This window comes from Mobula hypostoma, chromosome 12 (genome assembly GCF_963921235.1).
Source record: "Mobula hypostoma chromosome 12, sMobHyp1.1, whole genome shotgun sequence".
NCBI classification, from domain to species: Eukaryota; Metazoa; Chordata; class Chondrichthyes; order Myliobatiformes; family Myliobatidae; genus Mobula; species Mobula hypostoma.
The window spans coordinates 9,167,336-9,185,522 of record NC_086108.1 but is presented as its reverse complement, the minus strand read 5'-3'; the positions used below and the strand labels follow the sequence as shown (position 1 = coordinate 9,185,522).

Genomic DNA, 18,187 nt, shown 5'->3' with positions numbered 1-18,187 from the left:
CAATCAGTAAGGACCCCCATCACCCAGTATGTGTCGCCTTCTCATTGATAGGATGTGGGAGGAGGTACAGGAGCCTGAAGGTGCACACAATGATTCAGGAACAGCTCCCTCTCTGCCATCCGATCTCTGAGTCAACACTGAATCCATGAACACTGCCTCATTACTTTTTAAGAATATTTATTCTTGCACTAATTTAATTTAACTATTTAATATAAATACTGTAATTCACAGATTTTTTTCCCTCTATTATCGTGTTGCATTGTACTGCTACCACAAAGACAATGAATTTTACAACATGTGCTGGATATATTAAACCTGATTCTGATGAATATTCCCCGAGCAGCCGCTCTGATTTCACTGACTGTACACAGAACTCTGGGATCTACACTGGTCCCAGTGACAGGGATCACCCAACTGTACACAGCGCTGTGGGATCTACACTGGTCCCAGTGACAGGGATCACCCAACTGTACACAGCGCTGTGGGATCTACACTGGTCTCAGTGACAGGGATCACCTGACTATGTACAGTGCTGTGGGATCTACACTGGTCCCAGTGACAGGGATCACCCAACTGTACACAGCGCTGTGGGATCTACACTGGTCCCAGTAACAGGGATCACCCGACTGTGTACAGTGCTGTGGGATCTACACTGGTTCCAGTGACAGGGATCACCCGACTGTGTACAGTGCTGTGGGATCTACACTGGTCCCAGTGACAGGGATCACCCTGACTGTGTACAGCACTGTGGGATCTACACTGGTCCCAGTGACTGGGATCTACACTGATCCCAGTGACAGGGATCACTCGACTGTGTACAGTGCTGTGGGATCTACACTGGTCTCTGTGACAGGGATCACCCGACTGTGTACAGTGCTGTGGGATCTACACTGGTCCCAGTGACAGGGATCACCCTGACTGTACACAGAGCTGTGGGATCTACACTGGTCCCAGTGACAGGAATCACCCAACTGTGTACAGTGCTGTGGGATGTACACTGGTCCCAGTGGCAGGGATCACCCGACTGTGTACAGAGCTGTGTGATCTACACTGGTCCCAGTAACAGGGATCACCCTGGCTGTACACAGTGCTGTGGGATCTACACTGATCCTAGTGACAGGGATCACCAGACTGTACACAGTGCTGTGGGAACTACAGTGGTCCCAGTGACAGGGATCACCCCGACTGTGTACAGCGCTGTGGGATCTACACTGATCCCAGTGACAGGGATCACACGACTGTGTACAGCGCTGTGGGATCTACACTGGTCTCAGTTACAGGGATCACCCCGACTGCACACATCGCTGTGGGATCTACACTGGTCTCAGTGACGGGAATCACCCAACTGCATACATCGCTGTGGGATCTACACTGGTCCCAGTGACAGGAATCACCCGACTGTGTACAGACCTGTGGGATCTACACTGATCTCAGTGACAGGAATCACCCGACTGTGTACAGACCTGTGGGATCTACACTGATCCCAGTGACAGGGATCACCCGACTTCACACACCGCTGTGGGATCTACACTGGTCTCAGTAGAGTGAACTGTAGTGGGGAACCACTCATAGGTTCTGAAATCTGATGGTGAAAGGAAGGACGCTGTTCCTGAATCACAGTGTGTCTTCAGGCTCCTGCACCTCCCCCCTCACGGAAGCATTGAGAAGAGAATGATTGGATTGAAAACATTTACAATTTCCAACCTCCCTGGCATTGCCCCTGGATTTTCCAAGGTTTGGTGGGACCTCTGCAATGCCCCTCATCAGTGGTGGAGTTAGCTTTTAAATACCTCCCACTGTGTCGCTGTGAATCTTTTGCCAAGTCAGAATGTCAACTGCTCCTTTACTCAGCCCGTGCCTCCTCAGTAAGGACACTTACGTGCTGGGCCCCGGACAGGCCCTCTGTAATGATAACACCCAGGAATTTAAAGTTGCCGACCCTCTCCACCTCTGCTCCTCCGATGAAAGCTGGGTTCCCTCCCCTGTGGTCAATGATTGGCTAACAAGGGAGAATCTGCAGATGCTGGAAATCCAAGCAACACACACAAAATGCTGGAGGAACTCAGCAGGCCAGGCAGCATCTGTGGGGAAAAAAGTTCAGCAGACATTTCGGACTGAGACCCTTTGGCAGGACTAGAGAAAAAAAGATGAGTGGATTTAAAATGTGGGGGAGGGGAGAGAGAAGCGCACGGTGTTAGGTGAAACCGGGAGGGGGAAGGATGAAAATAATTGGCTCTTTGGTTTTGCTGACGTTGAGGGAGAGATGGAGGCCCACCATTTTTTCTGTCATTCATTCTTGGGGGTTTTTCTTCTGTGTTTTGAGGATGTCTGCGGAGAATAAGAATTTCAGGTTGTATATCGTATACATTCTGTGATATTAAATGGAAGCATTGAGCCCACTGACGTGAAACACTGTCACAGGAAAGCAGCATCCATCCTCAGGGATCCCCACCACCCAGGACATGCTATTTTCTCACTGCTGCCATCAGGAAGGAGGTACCAGGTTCAGGAACAGTTTTACCCCTCAACCATCAGGCTCTTGAACGAAAAGGAATAAATACACTCAATGAATTGAGTGTAGGAGCAAAGAGGTCCTTCTGCAGTTGTACAAGGCCCTGGTGAGATCACACCTGGAGTACTGTGTGCAGTTTTGGTCTCCAAATTTGCGGAAGGACATTCTTGCTATTGAGGGAGTGCAGCGTAGGTTCACGAGGTTAATTCCCGGGATGGTGGGGTTGTCATATGTCGAAAGATTGGAGCGACTGGGCTTGTATACACTGGAATTTAGAAGGATGAGAGGGGATCTGATTGAAACATACAAGATTATTAAGGGATTGGACACGCTGGAGGCAGGAAGCATGTTCCTGCTGATGGGTGAGTCCAGAACCAGAGGCCACAGTTTAAGAATAAGGGGTAGGTCATTTAGAACGGAGTTGAGGAAATTATTATTATTTCTTTCCCTTTGTATTTGCACAATTTGTCGTCTTCTCTCTGGTAGAATGTCTAAGTTGGTGTGGTCTTTCATTGGTTCATTTTTGGTTGTTGTTCTATAGATTTATTAATCAGGAATCCACCAACCCTTGCCTTAAATACACCCAATGACTTTGCCTCCACAGCACCTGTGGCAACGAATTCCACAGATTCACCAACCTCTGGCTAAAGAAATTCCTCCCCATCTCTGTTCTATATGGGCATCCACCTATTCTGAAGCTGTGTCCTCTGGTCTTGGACTCTTCCACCATAGGAAACATCCTCTCACATCCACTCTATCAACATTCAATAGGTTTCAATGAGATCCGCAATCGTTTTTCTGAATTCCAATGTGTACAGGATGAGAGCCATCAAACAACCCTCATACGATAAGCCTTCCTATCCTGGAATCATTTTCGTGAACATCCTTTGAACCCTCTCCAACCTTCAATCTTCACTAATTTGATTTGTTGCAAACTACGCATTTCATGGTAAGTTTCAATGTACATGTGACAGTTGTATACACTGCCAATCAGTGATGTCTAGTACCCAGTACTAGCTAGTGTGGCTGAACTAGTGTTTCGTAAAAGTTCATCCAGTATGTTCTTTGTTCCTGCGGTCTGTTTATTAAAAGTCCAAGATTTCACGTATTATTTTAAACCACTTTCACAACCAGGTCTGCCACTTTCAAAGAGTTCTGCACGTTGTTCTGTCATGGATAACGGGTATGGTATGTTGGCACCAGAATGTGTGGTGACACTTGTGGGCCACCCCTCGGCTGTGTTGATGCTAACACAAATAACATAGTTCGCTGTATGTACACCTAGTGGCCACTTCATTACGTACCTCCTGTCCCTAATAAAGTGGCCCCAAGTGTATGTTCATGGTTATCTGCTGCTGTAGACAGCCCATCCACTACAAGGTTCAGTGTTATGTGTTCAGAGATGCTCTGTGCACCGCTGTTGTAACACATGGTTATTTGAGTTACTGCCACCTTCCTGTCACTTGAAGCAGTCTGGCCATTCTCCTCTGACCTGTCTCATTAACCAGGCATTTTCACCCATAGAACGACCACTCACCGGGTGTTTTTCAGTTTCTTGCACCATTCTCTGTAAACTCTGGAAACTGTTGTGCACGAAAACCCCGGGAGATCAGCAGTTTCTGAGATACTCAAACCACCCTGTCTGGCACCAACAATCATTCCACGGTCAAAGTCATGTAGATCACACTTCTTCCCCATTCTGATGTTTGCTCTGAACCTCTTGACCATGTCCATATGCTTTTACGCATTGAGTTAGTGGTGTATTTAATATTTCAGTCATATTTGAGTAATCTTGTGTGTGTATGGGTGTGTGTGTGTATATTTTGAATAAACATTCTCGTTCATTTGAATAATTCATTATGGGTTAGAAGTAAAAATATGTGAAATGCATATGTCATCACACAACCACATGATGTACGTGCGTGCCTCACCTAAAGTAAACACAAAGTTAGACAAGTCGTTTCGGACACCCGTATCAACTTTTGAATTAGTTCAATGTTTGGATGTTACAAAACATAACAAGAATTGCTGCCATGTGATTGGCTGATTAGATATTTGCATTAACGAGCAGGTGTACAGGTGGACCCAAGGAAGTGGTCACTGAGTGTACTTACAATAAATAAACGTGAACCTTACATGATTGTACCTATCCAGAATGGGATCCTTTCTCTCCCCACCCCCCCCCCCCCCGGTCACTCCATGTGAGACGCATCACAACTTTCAGCTTCAAATTCGAACTGACATCTATCAATCTCCCAACATGTCTACATCTCCCTGAAGTCTACTGTTGGCCTGCTCAGTATGTCATCAATTTTAATGACAACTGAAAAAGGCTCAGAAGGTAGAATGAAAGTGGTGGGGGGGGGGTAATTGAGAGAGGAAAGATGTCAAGCCATTAACACGAGTCAGAAAGAATGTGGCTGAGAACAGAAATTTCAGAGTGAATAAAAGCCAAAAGACTGAAGACAGGGGTGCGAGTACTGAACAATTGGTCAAGATAATTGGTTGCCACAACTACAAAAATGACATTTCAAGGACATTTGTACCGATACATGGACAGGAAAGGTTTAGAGGGAAATGGGTCATGGACAAACACAGTCATTAGACTCCTGAACCAGCGTGGATAACTTCTCTCACCTCGACTCTGAACTGATTAAAGCTACAGGCTCACTTAGAGCTTGCATGCTTCACTTGACACTGGCAGCTCGTTCCACACTCTCACCCCCCCCCCTTTGAGTGAACAGGTTGCCCCCTCATGTTTCCCTTAATCCAGGGGTTCCCAACCATTTTATTTTATGGATGGACCCCTACTATTAACCACGGGATCCGTGGATCCTGCCTTACACATTTCAGCCCTCACGCTTAACCCATGATCGCAGCCAACCCAGTTTGTAGTCCCACCCGATTTCAGTGGGAGCAGCCTGCTTGCATTTGCCCTCCCCTCGCTGTACCTTGTATGTACTTTTCCATTGATTCCAGTGTGTTTCTGTATGTTCCTGTAAATGCCCACGAGTGAATGAATGTCAGGGTTGTACATGGTGACGTGTAGGTACTTCCATAATAAGTTGAACTTTGAAGGGGGCTAGTTTTGGTGATGATCTTGGCATGAGCCAGCTGGCTGAAGGGCTTGTCTCCATGTTGTGTGACATGTTGACTCTAGAAGAGCAGGGAACATGGAAGTATTCTGCAGGCAAGTGAGCAGGATAGGAGGTTGGGAGCAGTAAAGAGGGAATTGTATTGCTGGAGCCAGGGGCTGAGGTACTAGGTAAGAACATTACATTAGGCAATGCCAAGAGAAACATCATCCCTAGCTCAAGGGTTCCCGATCTTCTTTATGCTCAGGACCCCCACCATTAACCAAGGAGTCTGTGGACCCCAGGTTGGGAACCCCTGCCCCAGAGCCTCGGGGAAAGTTCAAAGGAAGTTTATAATCAGAGGACGTTTGTGGAGGCTGAGGAGGCCCATGGGTGCGTCCACTTTAGTGGTGCCATTGTAGCACACTCGGTGACCCAGGTTCAATTCCCACCGCGGCCTGTAAGGAGTTTGTGCGTTCTCCCCGTGACCGTGTGGGTTTCCTCCGGGCTCTCTGGTTCCCTCCCACAGGCCAAAGATGTACTGGTTGGTGGGTTAATTGGTCATTGTAAATGGTCCCGTGATTAGGCTAGGATTATATCGGGGGATTGCTGGGAGGCTAGAAGGGCCAGAAGAGCCTGTTCCATGCACTATCCCAATAAACAAATATCAACTTGCCCATCCGTCTTTGGACTTGGGAGGAAACTGGAGCACGTGGGGGAAAGCCACACAGCCATAGGGAGAGTAGACAGGCTCACAACAGGCAGTGGTGGGCAATTAAATCCAATATCACAATGATAAAGTGTTGTGCTAACCACTTTACTGCTGTACTGTGTCAGACTGTGACCGATCTGGGGAGGGTGTAAAATGAGACTCGGGGATGTGGGATTGTTTATTTAGTTACTTGCCAGGCTGGAGAGCTGGGGTTGTTGTCACTGGAGTAAGCAGATCTGACATGGGGGCGGTCAGGAGGCACGAGTGACAGTGACTCCCTCTAGGTACGTGAGTTGGTGACACCAGAGTTTGAAGCCCAGTGCTTTGGGGTCCTGCTCCTGGGATCAATGCTAAAGATCAAAGATGATGCTCGATTGGAAGCTGACGCCGATGGCCAGATCCCTGCTTTTGCAAGTCCGCTGTCTGTGAACCCACGGGTTCACTACAGACCGGAGCTGGCCTGTACGGGGCAAGAGGACGGTGGATATTATGGGTGGGAGGGAGGGAGGGAGGAATGGGTCTTGTTCTGACGTTCTGTTCGCAGGAGACCAGAGCTGGTCTGTCCCGGGGTGAGAGGACGGTGGATATTGAGGGAGGGAGGGAACGGGGCTGGTTTTGCTGTTTTTGTTGCGTTACTTGGTTACATTGCGTGATTCTGCTGAGCAACGTGGACATGCTCTGTTTGTGCTGAAATGAATGGCGGGGCTTACGGGCTGCCGTCAGCACCCCCTGAGATACGTTCGGCTGTGGGCGCAAACAGTGCTGTATTCTCCAGTGTACACATGAATAAATCTGAATCTGAAGCCGGAAGACAGACAATGCACCAAACCTCACCACACCACACCTTACACCCTGTGGTGCGTGTCCTGACTGAGAAAGGAACCAAGGTGTTGGGACGCTGTGTCTGAGGACTGGGTGTGGGAGGGAGGAATGAAGCTTGTTTTGCTGTTGTCCTTTGGCTATTGAGCTGTGCTGTGTGCTGCTGTGCTGAGCATTGTGGGTGCACCATGTTGGTGCCAGGATGAGTGACGATACTTGTAGGCTGGTCCCCAGCACACCGGTTGTTAATGCAAATAACACTTTTCGCTGCTTCTTTCTGTGAATTGAATCCGAACCTGATTGAGGCATTTACAATCGTGAAGCGTACAGGCAGAGTAGATCAGGAAATGACTGAGAAAATCTGCAGATGCTGGAAAGCCAGAGAGACGCGCACAAAGTGCTGGAGGAACTCAACAGGACAGGCCGTATCTGTGGAGAGCAACAGTCAATGACTGTTCTTCAAGACCTGCAGAAAATAATTATTCCCATTGACCGAGGGCTCAGGAACCACGTCTGTGGAACGGTGATCGGCAAGAGTGCTGGGAGGGACACGGGAAAAGGTGATCGGTGAGAGCCAGGACAAACACGGGGAAAGGTGATCGGAGAGAGCCGGGACGGACACTGGGAAAGGTGATCGGAGAGAGCCGGGACGGACCCGGGGGAAGGTGATCGGAGAGAGCCGGGATGGACACTGGGAAAGGTGATTGGAGAGAGCCGGGACGGACACGGGGAAAGGTGATCGGAGAGAGACGGGATGGACACTGAGAAAGGTGATCGGAGAGAGCCGGGACGGACCCGGGGGAAGGTGATCGGAGAGAGCCGGGACGGACCCGGGGGAAGGTGATCGGAGAGAGCCGGGACGGACCCGGGGGAAGGTGATCGGAGAGAGACGGGACGGACACGGGGAAAGGTGATCGGAGAGAGACGGGATGGACACTGAGAAAGGTGATCGGAGAGAGCCGGGACGGACACGGGGGAAGGTGATCGGAGAGAGCCGGGACGGACACGGGGAAAGGTGATCGGAGAGAGCCGGGACAGACATGAGGAGAGGTGGTCGGAGAGAGAGCCAGGGTGGGTGTATGGAGAGCCAATAGCAGTGAGGCAGACATGGGGAAAGGCGATTGGCGAGAGCTCGGGTGTGGATGCGGGGAGATAAACCGTAGAGTGAATGTCCATTGGGACCTGAGAATCCGTGTTCCAGGGTTGTATTGACTGAAGTTGACTGCCATTGTCTCCTGGGCAGAGAGGGCAGGAACACTTCTCCAAGGAGAGACGAGAGAGAGACTGCAGATGCAGAAGTCTGGTGCATCTTGAGGGTGGAAGCAGTCTTTTGCCTTAAAGAGGGGGTGCTGAAGACAAAAGGTCAGAGATTTAACATCAGAGACGAGAGTTTTTAAAGGGGGCATCTTTGAAATGGAGGAGGAGGTTGGCTGCTTGTTCGTAAGGTTGTTTGCAGAGCCTGGAGGTCAGGTCGTGAACGAATTATCACCAGTCGTGGTGACATAATCAGTGTGCAATTGAGTTGTTTCTGCTGAGTGCTTGTGTTTATATTGGTCTGACTTGCTGTTCTGAGTGATTGCAGCATCCAGCATCAGAGATCCCCAAAACCCAGGCCATGCTCTCTTCTCACTGCTGCCATCAGGTAGAAGGTACAAGAGCCTTAGGACTCACACTACCAGGTTCAGACACAGTTACTACCCCTCAATCAATAGGGGCGTAACTACATTCACTTGCCCCATCATTGAAATGTTCCCACAACCAATGATCTCACTTTAAGGACTCTTTACCTCATTATCTCATGTTCGCAATATTTATTGCTATCTTTTAATTTGCACTTGCACAGTTTCTTGTCTTCTGCACTCTGGTTGATCTTTCATTGATCCTGTTACAGCTATAGATTTGCTGAGTGTGCAGCGGGAAAATTAACCTCAGGGTTGTATATGGTGACATATATGTACTTCGATAATAAAATTTACTTTGAACTTTATACTTTGTTGTACTAGGAATGTTCAGGCTTTATCACATAATGTTGAGGCTTTATATGCTCCTTAACTAAGAAAGGATGTGCTGACATTGGAGAGGGTTCAAAGGAGGTTGCCATCCTCTGGGTCTTCCCCTCTCCCCCCCCCCCACTTTCTCCCTAGGCCTGCTGTCCCATGATCCTCTCATATCCCTTTTGCCAATCACCTGTCCAGCTCTTGGCTCCATCCCTCCCCCTCCTGTCTTCTCCTGTCATTTCGGATCTTCCCCCCCCCCCCACCCTCCCACTTTAAAATCTCTTATTAGCTCTTCCTTCAGTTAGTCCTGACGAAGGGTCTCAGCCCGAAACGTCGACTGTACCTCTTCCTGGAGATGCTGCCTGGCCTGCTGCATTCACCAGCAACTTTGATGTGTGTTTAATGAAAATGATCCTGGGATTGAAAAGCTTGTCATACGAAGAGCGTTTTATGTCTCTGGGCCTGTATTCACTGGAATTCAGAAGATTGGGTGGGGGGGGGGAAATCTCATTGAAAGCCATTGACTTCTAAAAGGCCTCAATAGGATGGATGTGGATAGGTGGGGGAGTCTAGGACCAGAGGGCACAGCCTCAGAATCGAAGAGTGTCCTTTTAGAACTGAGATGAAGAGGAATTTCTTTACCTGAGAGTGGTGAATCTGTGGAATTTGTTGCCACAAGTGATTTAGGAGGCCAATTCATTGGGTATTTTTAAGGCAGAGGTTTGTACATCTTGATTGGTCAGGGCATGAAGCGATACGAAGAGAAGGCAGGAGATTGGGGCTGAGAGGGAAATGGATTGGCCATGGTGAAACGGTAGTGCAGACCCGATGGGTCCAATGGTCTAACTCTGCTCCGACTTCTTATGGTCTTGTGATCTTGAGATCTTACGGTATCTTCTTCATACAAAAATTCAGGATTGTTTAATTCACTTCCAGAACACAAGTGTAAAGGAAAATGAAATAATTGTTACTCTGGATTCAATGAAGCACAAAAATCCAGCAAAATAAAGTACCCAATAATAAAAATAACAAATGTAAATAAAATAAGATAGCTTATATGCGTAGATTGATTGTATGTGCATAAAGTGATGCTAGGCACAGGAGTGTCTGTACATAAAGTGACTCTGACAGGAAATGATAAAGTAGAGGTGGTTGGGGGTATGGAGGAGAGGGTTAGTTAGTGGAGGAGTTGATCAGCCTTACTGCTTGAGGAAAGAAACTGTGTTTGAATCTGGTGGTCCTGCTGTGGATGCTATGTAGTCTCCCCGATGGGTTGTACATAGTTGGAATGAGTTCCTAGGAATAGTGATTGAAGCAGGCACATTCATTATCATTATGTGCCATGTCTTATGACGTGGTCGATCGCAGTCCTCCCATGACCATGATTGACCTTGGCAAACTTTTCTACAGAAGGGGTTTGCCGTTGCCTTCTTCCATTATTCACCCCAGTGACCCTCCCCCAGCCATTATCAATACTCCTTACAGATTGTCAGCCTGGCATCAGTGGCATACACCCATCTCCCATGGCTTCACGTGACCCTGATCAATAGGGGAAGGGTGTAGGCAGGTGCTACTCCTTGCCCAAGGGCGACCTGCAAGCTAGCAGAGGGCAGGAGCACCTTCCAGCTCCTTTGGGAGAGATGCATCTCCACCCTGCCACCTCGCAGGCACATTAGCAATATTTGAAAGCCATCTGGACAGGATGAACTTGCTGTGCAACACGGTTGGCATGGATCAGTTGGGCCGAGCGGCCTGTTTCCCTGCTGTGTGACTCCATGACAGAAATTGTTCATCTCTGACAAAGACACATGAAATGCTGGAGGAAGTCGGTAGGTCAATCAGGTTGAGACCCATCGTCTGGTTAGTCCATCTCTCTCCACAGGTGCTGTCTGCCCCACAGAACTCCTCAGCACTGAGACCAGGCGGATGATTGGGCTTCTGTATCCCTTCTCATCCCCTCGCTCCCAAATTACTTTGTAGTGTTCTGCGATAATACATCCTCAGAATCAGAATCAGGTTTATTATCACTGACACGTGGTGAAATTTGTTGTTCTGCGGCAGCAGTGCAGTGCAATATGTAAAAACTACTGTAGATTAAATTCGGACAAGCCAAGCAGCAGATTGCAGCATTGAAGTGGTGGACTGTTGGTCTCCCCTCTCGTTGCAGGAGTGATATTGTTCTTTCTTGCTAGTGAGAGAGAGGGAGGGAGGGAGCCTGTCTGTGATGTTGAAGTGTTGGGGTGGGCAGTAGTTTTTTTTGATGGATTCTAGATCATGGTTGCTGGGGGCTTTGCTATTGCTTGTATAATGGGTGGTAGGGGAAGGTTGATGCTTTTACTGGAGCAAGTGGAGTGAGGGGGAGGGGGGAGGGCATTGGGGTTCTAACATTTTCTGTCATTAAATTGAGGCATTGAATTATGAATATATATATTTTTGAAAATGTATAGTGCAAAAAGAGAGCTCTCACTCTCAACTACCTGTGTACAGAACCAGAGTGCTTGTGATTTTTTTTTATTTAAGAGAGTGGTAGCTGTGTGGAACGAGCTTCCAGCAGAAGTGGTTGAGGCAGGTTCGATGTTGTCATTTAAAGTTAAATTGGATAGCTATATGGACAGGAAAGGAATGGAGGGTTAGGGGTTGAGTGCAGGTCGGTGGTACTAGGTGAGAGTAGGAGTTCGGCATGGACCAGAAGGGCCAAGATGGCCTGTTTCTGTGCTGTAATTGTTATATGGTTATATATCATCACCATTATATTGTATGATGTGGGCCATTTTCCCTCAGGAGTGGTTTGCCATTGCGTTCTTCTGGGCAGTGTCTTTACAAGATGGGTGATCCCAGCCATTATCAATACTCTTCGGAGACTTGTCTACCTAACATCAGTGGTTACATAACCAGGACTTGCGATGTGCACCGGCTGCTCGAACGACCATCCATCATCTGCTCCCATCGCTTCGCGTGACCCTGATCTGGGGGGTGGGGGGGGGCGCTAAGCAGGTGCTACACCTTGCCCAAGGGTTACCTGTAGGCTAGTGGAGGGAAGGTGTGTCTTATGCCTTACCTCTCCTTTGTAGAGACATATCTCGCACCAACCAGCTTGTGATTCAATATTTTCTTTTAAAAGAAGATGAGTTATGGTTGGAAGCAGGGGACTGAGGGGGAGCTTCCCTCGGGGCGATGTGAGTGTAGAACAAGCTGCCAGTGAAAGTGCGGGTTCAAGTGTAACATTTAGAAGGAGTTTGGATGGTACGTGGATGGGAGGGTATGGTCGCAGTGTGGGTCCATGGAGCTGGGTAGGGTAGTGGTTCAGTATGGACTGGGCTGAGGGACTTGTTTCTGTGCTGTAGTGCTCTGTGACTCTGAATTATCAATGCTCCAAGCTACACATCTCCTGACCTCCTTCACCCTACCCCTCCAGTCTTCTCTCACTCATAATTTAACCAGCTTTCCGTCAGACGAACCTGTAGTGTTTGCCTCAGCAGCTCTGTGGAAGCAGTTGTTTAGGGAACAATATTGGTTCACCAGTATAGTTCCCAGTGGGCAGAGGGTACATGTTCCTATGTCAGACATTGGTTGAGAAGCCAAACACTGGCAAATCAACCAGCGGCCATGCTTTTGTAGTACCAGTTCTTGGGGCATGGGCTGTGTTGGTGAGGTTTTTGGCTTCTGATTGTTGTGCTGTTCCTACGTGTGTGTGTGTGTGTGTGTGTGGTCTATCAGCGGTCCAGCGTCATCTGCCTGAGAACATTGACCTGGCAGTGATGGAGTGAAGGGAAATTTCCAACTGATTGGAAATGGGTGCCTCGGCGTTGCTGTTATGGACATTTGCTGTTGGTTGGGTTGACGTTTGTGAAATCCCTCATGGGTTTAGAATGGCTTCTGGGCTCTGATATCTCCAGGTCAGGGTGCTGACATCAGGAATGAGGACTGCCCCCAGCACCACGTCTGTTCCGTTTGCGTTGACCTGCAGCATTGGATAAAGCCCTGGGCCAAGAGGCAAGGCGGGGAATACCTCAACAGTCTGTTTAGTATTGATGTTCTTTAAGAAGGTAGAATGTAAAGATTAGCTTTACTTGTCACATGTACATCAATGTGCCATTGGGAACATTAGATTTTCCCGTCAAAAACCCATTAACTGGCTACAGGAGATGTGATGTTATGATGAAGTTGTACAAGATGTTGGTGAGGGCTAATTTGGAGTATTGTGTGCAGTTTTGGTCACCAACCTACAGGAAAGATGTAAATAAATTTGAAAGATTGCAGAGAAAAAGGATGTTGCTGGGACTGGAGGACTGGGTTATAAAGAAAGGTTAGGACTTTATTCCTTGAAATGTAGACGATTGAGGGGAGGGCCTTTTCCACAGGTTAGGGTGAGGCTAGAACTAGAGGTTATGGGTTAATGGTGAAAGGTGAAAAATTTAGGGGGAAATGAAGGGAAACTTCTTCACTCAGAGGGTCTTGAATACGTGGAACGAGCTGCCAGCACAAGTGGAGCACATGAGCTCGATTTCAAGATTTAAGAGAAGTTTGGATAGGTACATGGATGGTAGGGAATACATGGGGCTATGGTCCTGGTGCAGGTTGATGAGACTAGGCAGTTTAAGTGGTTCAGCATGGACTAGATGGGCCAAAGAGCCTGTTTCTGTGCTGTACTTTTCTATGCCTCTTTGACTAATATGCAGTGAAATTTGTCGTTTGCTTCAATGACCAACGAAGTCCCAAGTGTCACACTTCCAGCACCAACATAGCGTGCTCACAATTTAGTATCCTTAACTCGTATGGCTTTGAAATGTGGGAGGAAATTGGAGCACTGGAAGGAAACCCACACAGCACGAGGATGAAAGTACAAACTCCTTACAGTGGTGGGAACTGAATTCTGATCAGTGATTATTAAGATTCGGCATGACATCTAAAACTTTGGTAAACTTCTATAGATGTGTTGTGGAGAGTGTCTTGACTGGTTGCATCGCGACCTGGTATGGACACACCAATGCTTTGTATTGAAAATCCTGCAAAAGGTAGTGGATTCTACCTAGTCCATCATGGGTAAAGTCCTCCTAACATTGAGCACATGTCTGTGAAACACAATCATAGGACAGCAGCATCCATCATCAGAGATCCTCACCACCCAGGCCATGCTCTCTTCTCACTGCTGCCATCAAGTAGAAGGTACAGGAGTCTCAGGACTGGCACCACCAGGTTCAGGAACAATTACTACCCCTCAACAATCAGGCTCCTGAACCAAAGGGGATAACTTCACTCAACTTCACTTGCTCCATCACTGAACTGTTCCTACAACCGATGGACTCACTTTCAAGACTCATCTCATGTTCTCAAAACTTATTGCTCATTTATTTATTATTATTTATTTTATTTTGTATTTGCACAGTTTGTTGTCCTCTGCACTCTGGTTGAGCTCACGTTGCTCTAACCCTAGTGCTACCTTGCCACAGAACAATGGAACACAGAAACAAGCCCTGCAGCCCATAATCTCATTCTGAACTAACAAAATTTGTAATTAAATGCCTTAATAAACTGATTCCTTCTGCCTACACAATGTCTGTATCCCTCAAGTCTCTGCACACTCGTGTCTGTCAAGGAACCTCTTGAACACCACTGTAGTATTTGTCTCCACTACCACTCCGGGCACTCACCACTCTGAGTAAAATATTTACCCTATACACACCTTTGAACTTGCCTCCTCTCATTTTAAATACATACTCTTCAGTCTTAACCTTTCAACTCTGGCAAAAGGCTACCCGCTGTCTACTCTGCCTCTGACCATCTGATATACTCGTATCAAGCTTCCCTCAGCCACTCCAAACTTGCCCACCTGCCCAAGACAGCCCGTCCCTGCCCAACCTCTCTCCGTAGCTCAGTCCTCTGGTCCAGGCAGCATGCTGGTGACGCACACAAACTGCTGGAGGAACTCAGCAGGTCAGGCAGCATCCATGGAGATGATAACTAATCAAAAGGATAAATCCATCCTGAAGTTCAAGGTTATTGTGATCTGACTGTACATATATACAACCAAATGAAACAAACTTCTTCCGGATCACGATACATTCGTAAAACATTTGCACACAGCACATAAAACAAAATATTACCAGAAATAAGTTAATGAAAGACAGTTTAAAATGCATGTGGTGCACAGCGCATGTAAGCAGCTTGCTGTCCTCGTGGCGAGACCTCGGTGGTAGCAGGGTATTCATTAGTCCCACATCCTGAGGGAAGACACTGTTACCCAGTCTGGCAGTCTTCCAAATCCTCGATATCCTCCCTGTAATGGGGCAACCAGGATAATTGTGGCCAAATATCTTAACTCCCATTCCAGTTCTGACATATTGGTCCATGGCTTTGTCTTGCATCAAGATGAGGCCACCCTCCGGCTGCAGGAGTAACTCCTTGTATTCTGTCTGGGTAGCCTCCCGAGCTGACGGAATGAATATTGACTTCTCCTTCCAGTGAACAAATTTCACCCCCTTCCCGTTTCTTCTATTCCCCACTCTGGTCTTTTACCTCTTCTCACCTGCCTGTCATCTCCCCCCAGGTCCCCTCTTCCTTCCCTTTCTCCTATGGTCAACTCTCCTCTCCTATCTGATTCCTTCCTCTCCGGCCCTTTACCTTTCCCACCCACCTGGCTTCACCTATCACCTTCCAGCTAGCCTCATTTCCCCACCTCCCACCTTTTTATTCTGGTATCTTCTCCCTTTCTTTCCAGTCCGGATGAAGGGTGTCAGTCTGAAACATCAATTGTTTATTCCTCTCCATAGATGCTGCCTGACCTGCTGAGTTCCTGCAGCATTTTGTGTGTGTTGCTCTGGATTTCCAGCATCTGCAGAATCTCTCGTGTTTTAGGATGTGGTTCTGTGTCTGTCTGTGCTGTCCACCACCTCTGTTCAGGAACGTTTGAGGTCATGGTGGGCGGGCGAGAGGATTTTTGGTGATATGCACCTCGTGGTTTCAGGTGAGGCAGTTGGTAGCGGTGTGGAAGGGGTGATTTGGCTGACTGGCCTCCATCCCCTGCAGTGTGGGGGTGTGCCTGGCTCCGGCTCAGCGAAATGGTCCAACATGTGGTGTCCATGTGTTCGCGATAACTGCCCCAATTCTGAAGAGGATCCGGTTTAATATCACTGGTATATGTCATGAAATTTGTTATCTTGCACAGCAGTACAATGCAATACATAATAAAAAGCTGTAAATTACATTTTATTTATATATATATATATATATATATATATATATATATATATATAATATATAAAAAAAAAGTACATTTGTCTTTTGTCTCGTGTGCGAGAGTGTTGGATTTTGCCTGCACTGTGCACTCAGCCAGGTAAAGTAACCTTTTCCCTGCATCACATTGCACCTTACCGCTGAGGGGAGCATTTCTTATGGGGGGGGGAGGAGGCAGGAGAATGGGGTTGAGAGGGGTAATAAATCAGATGGAAGGGCAGACTCTAGGCTGAATGGCTGAAATCTGCTCCTGGGTCTTTCGGAATTTATAGTTGGAGGGTGTTGCACTGTGCTGCAAGATCGGGGTTCAATTCCCGCTGCTGTTAGACCCCTGATTTAGTGCATTCTTTACCCCCTCCCTGAGAATCTCCCTAAAACGTGCAGTCATCTCTCCTGGAATACTCCTTTACCTGAAAGTCACTTTGGGATGTTTTGTTTAGAGATGCAGCCCAGTCACAGGCTCTTCCAGCCCAACGAGCCCACGCAGCTCAGTCACATCTATATGACCAATTTAGACTGTGGGAGGAAACAGTAGCAGCCAGAGGAAACCCTCATGGCCACGAGCTCCTTACAGCCAGTGGCAGAAATTGAAACGGGGTCGTACAGCAGGAGCTGAAAAGCATCATGCTAACTAATGGCTACGCTACCATGCCACCCGCTTTGTGAGCTGGCAGCCAGGGGTTTCCAGACTTCGACTCGTCCCCGGGACATAGGTGATGAGAGGCTTGGCTTGTCCGGGGTGGGGCCACAGATGGGCAAAACCACGTGGGCCTTCACAACAATCTGCTCATTTTGTGGTCTCTGTTGCACTTTATTCAGTACTACAACTTAACTTCCCTGGCTGTGGTGTGGGGCCAAGATGAGATCAGTAATCTGGCCTCTGGCTTACCCCAACATAACGTAAGTGCTGTGCTATCACTCCCCCGGTTTGGGGCGAGGTGGGGTCTGCATTGTGGAGTAGTGGGGCCCGGTGAAGAGTCTGGACCAGGTTTCGCCAGGTGAGCAGAGCTTCTTCTCCAAGTCACCAACCCAGGTCTCTTTCCGGCATGGTGCCCAGACAATCATAATCACACCAGGTTCTGCAGATGCTGGAGTTTTTGAGCATAGATGCTGTCTGACTTGCCGAGGGGAGAACATAGAAACTCCTTGGAGACAGCAGCGGGAATCGAACTGCAGTTGGTGATCACTGGCACTGTGAAGTGATTGTACTCCAGCGACTTCATGCTGCCCCGTGTCTCTCGTTAATTCTGCCCGTCTTCATTTGTGAAGGGAACAGCTTCCCGTGTCTCCACGCTATTGCTGATGTTCCCTCTGCTCTTCCCACCTTTGCACACAAGATGCTGGAGGAACTCAGCAGGTCAGGCAGCATCTGTGGAGGGAAATAAACAGTCAACGTTTTGGGCAGCGACCTGGGGCGAGAGGGGGAGAGAGAGGAAACTGAGGATGGAATTTGAAGTACCATGCAAACGGCTGGAGGAACTCTGTGGGTCGAGCAGCATCTATGGGATGGGTGATGTGTCAGGCCTGAGAGGGGAGCTGGCCGGTCTAAGGAGGAGAGTTAGGTTGTAGCTGGAACCAGGTGATGAGCAGAGGAAGAGTCAAGAACCTGGGTAACAGGTGGCTGAGGGTGGGGGGGGGTTGGGGAAGAGAACCTAGATGGATAAGAACTCAGGGAGCAAGTTATTTGAAATGCTCACCACCCCTCCTCCCCCGTTACCCTCCCTCACTGCGTCCCCTATCTGCCCTCATATGTCACCTTCGCTTGTCATCGGTTTCTAGGATTTCCCCACATCCCTGCTGCTCATCTCTCTTCTCATCTCGTTCTAACTTTTGCCGGCAG

At 48.1% G+C, this 18,187-nt stretch overlaps 1 protein-coding gene across 6 annotated transcripts in view; it reads left to right on the top strand.

Moving 5' to 3' along the window:
• The window catches only part of LOC134354606 (BRD4-interacting chromatin-remodeling complex-associated protein-like), a 168,575-nt gene that overhangs the window by 8,029 nt on the left and 142,359 nt on the right, over positions 1-18,187 (top strand). The window contains exon 2 of one of the 6 annotated variants that reach the window (XM_063063605.1): positions 3,117-3,461. The exons of 4 other annotated variants lie outside the window; for them this stretch is intronic. The gene's annotated coding sequence lies outside the window, so the exon portion shown is untranslated. Of the gene's footprint in view, positions 1-653; positions 3,462-18,187 lie in introns of those variants that run through there. One more of the 6 variants, XM_063063604.1, reaches the window with a different exon arrangement.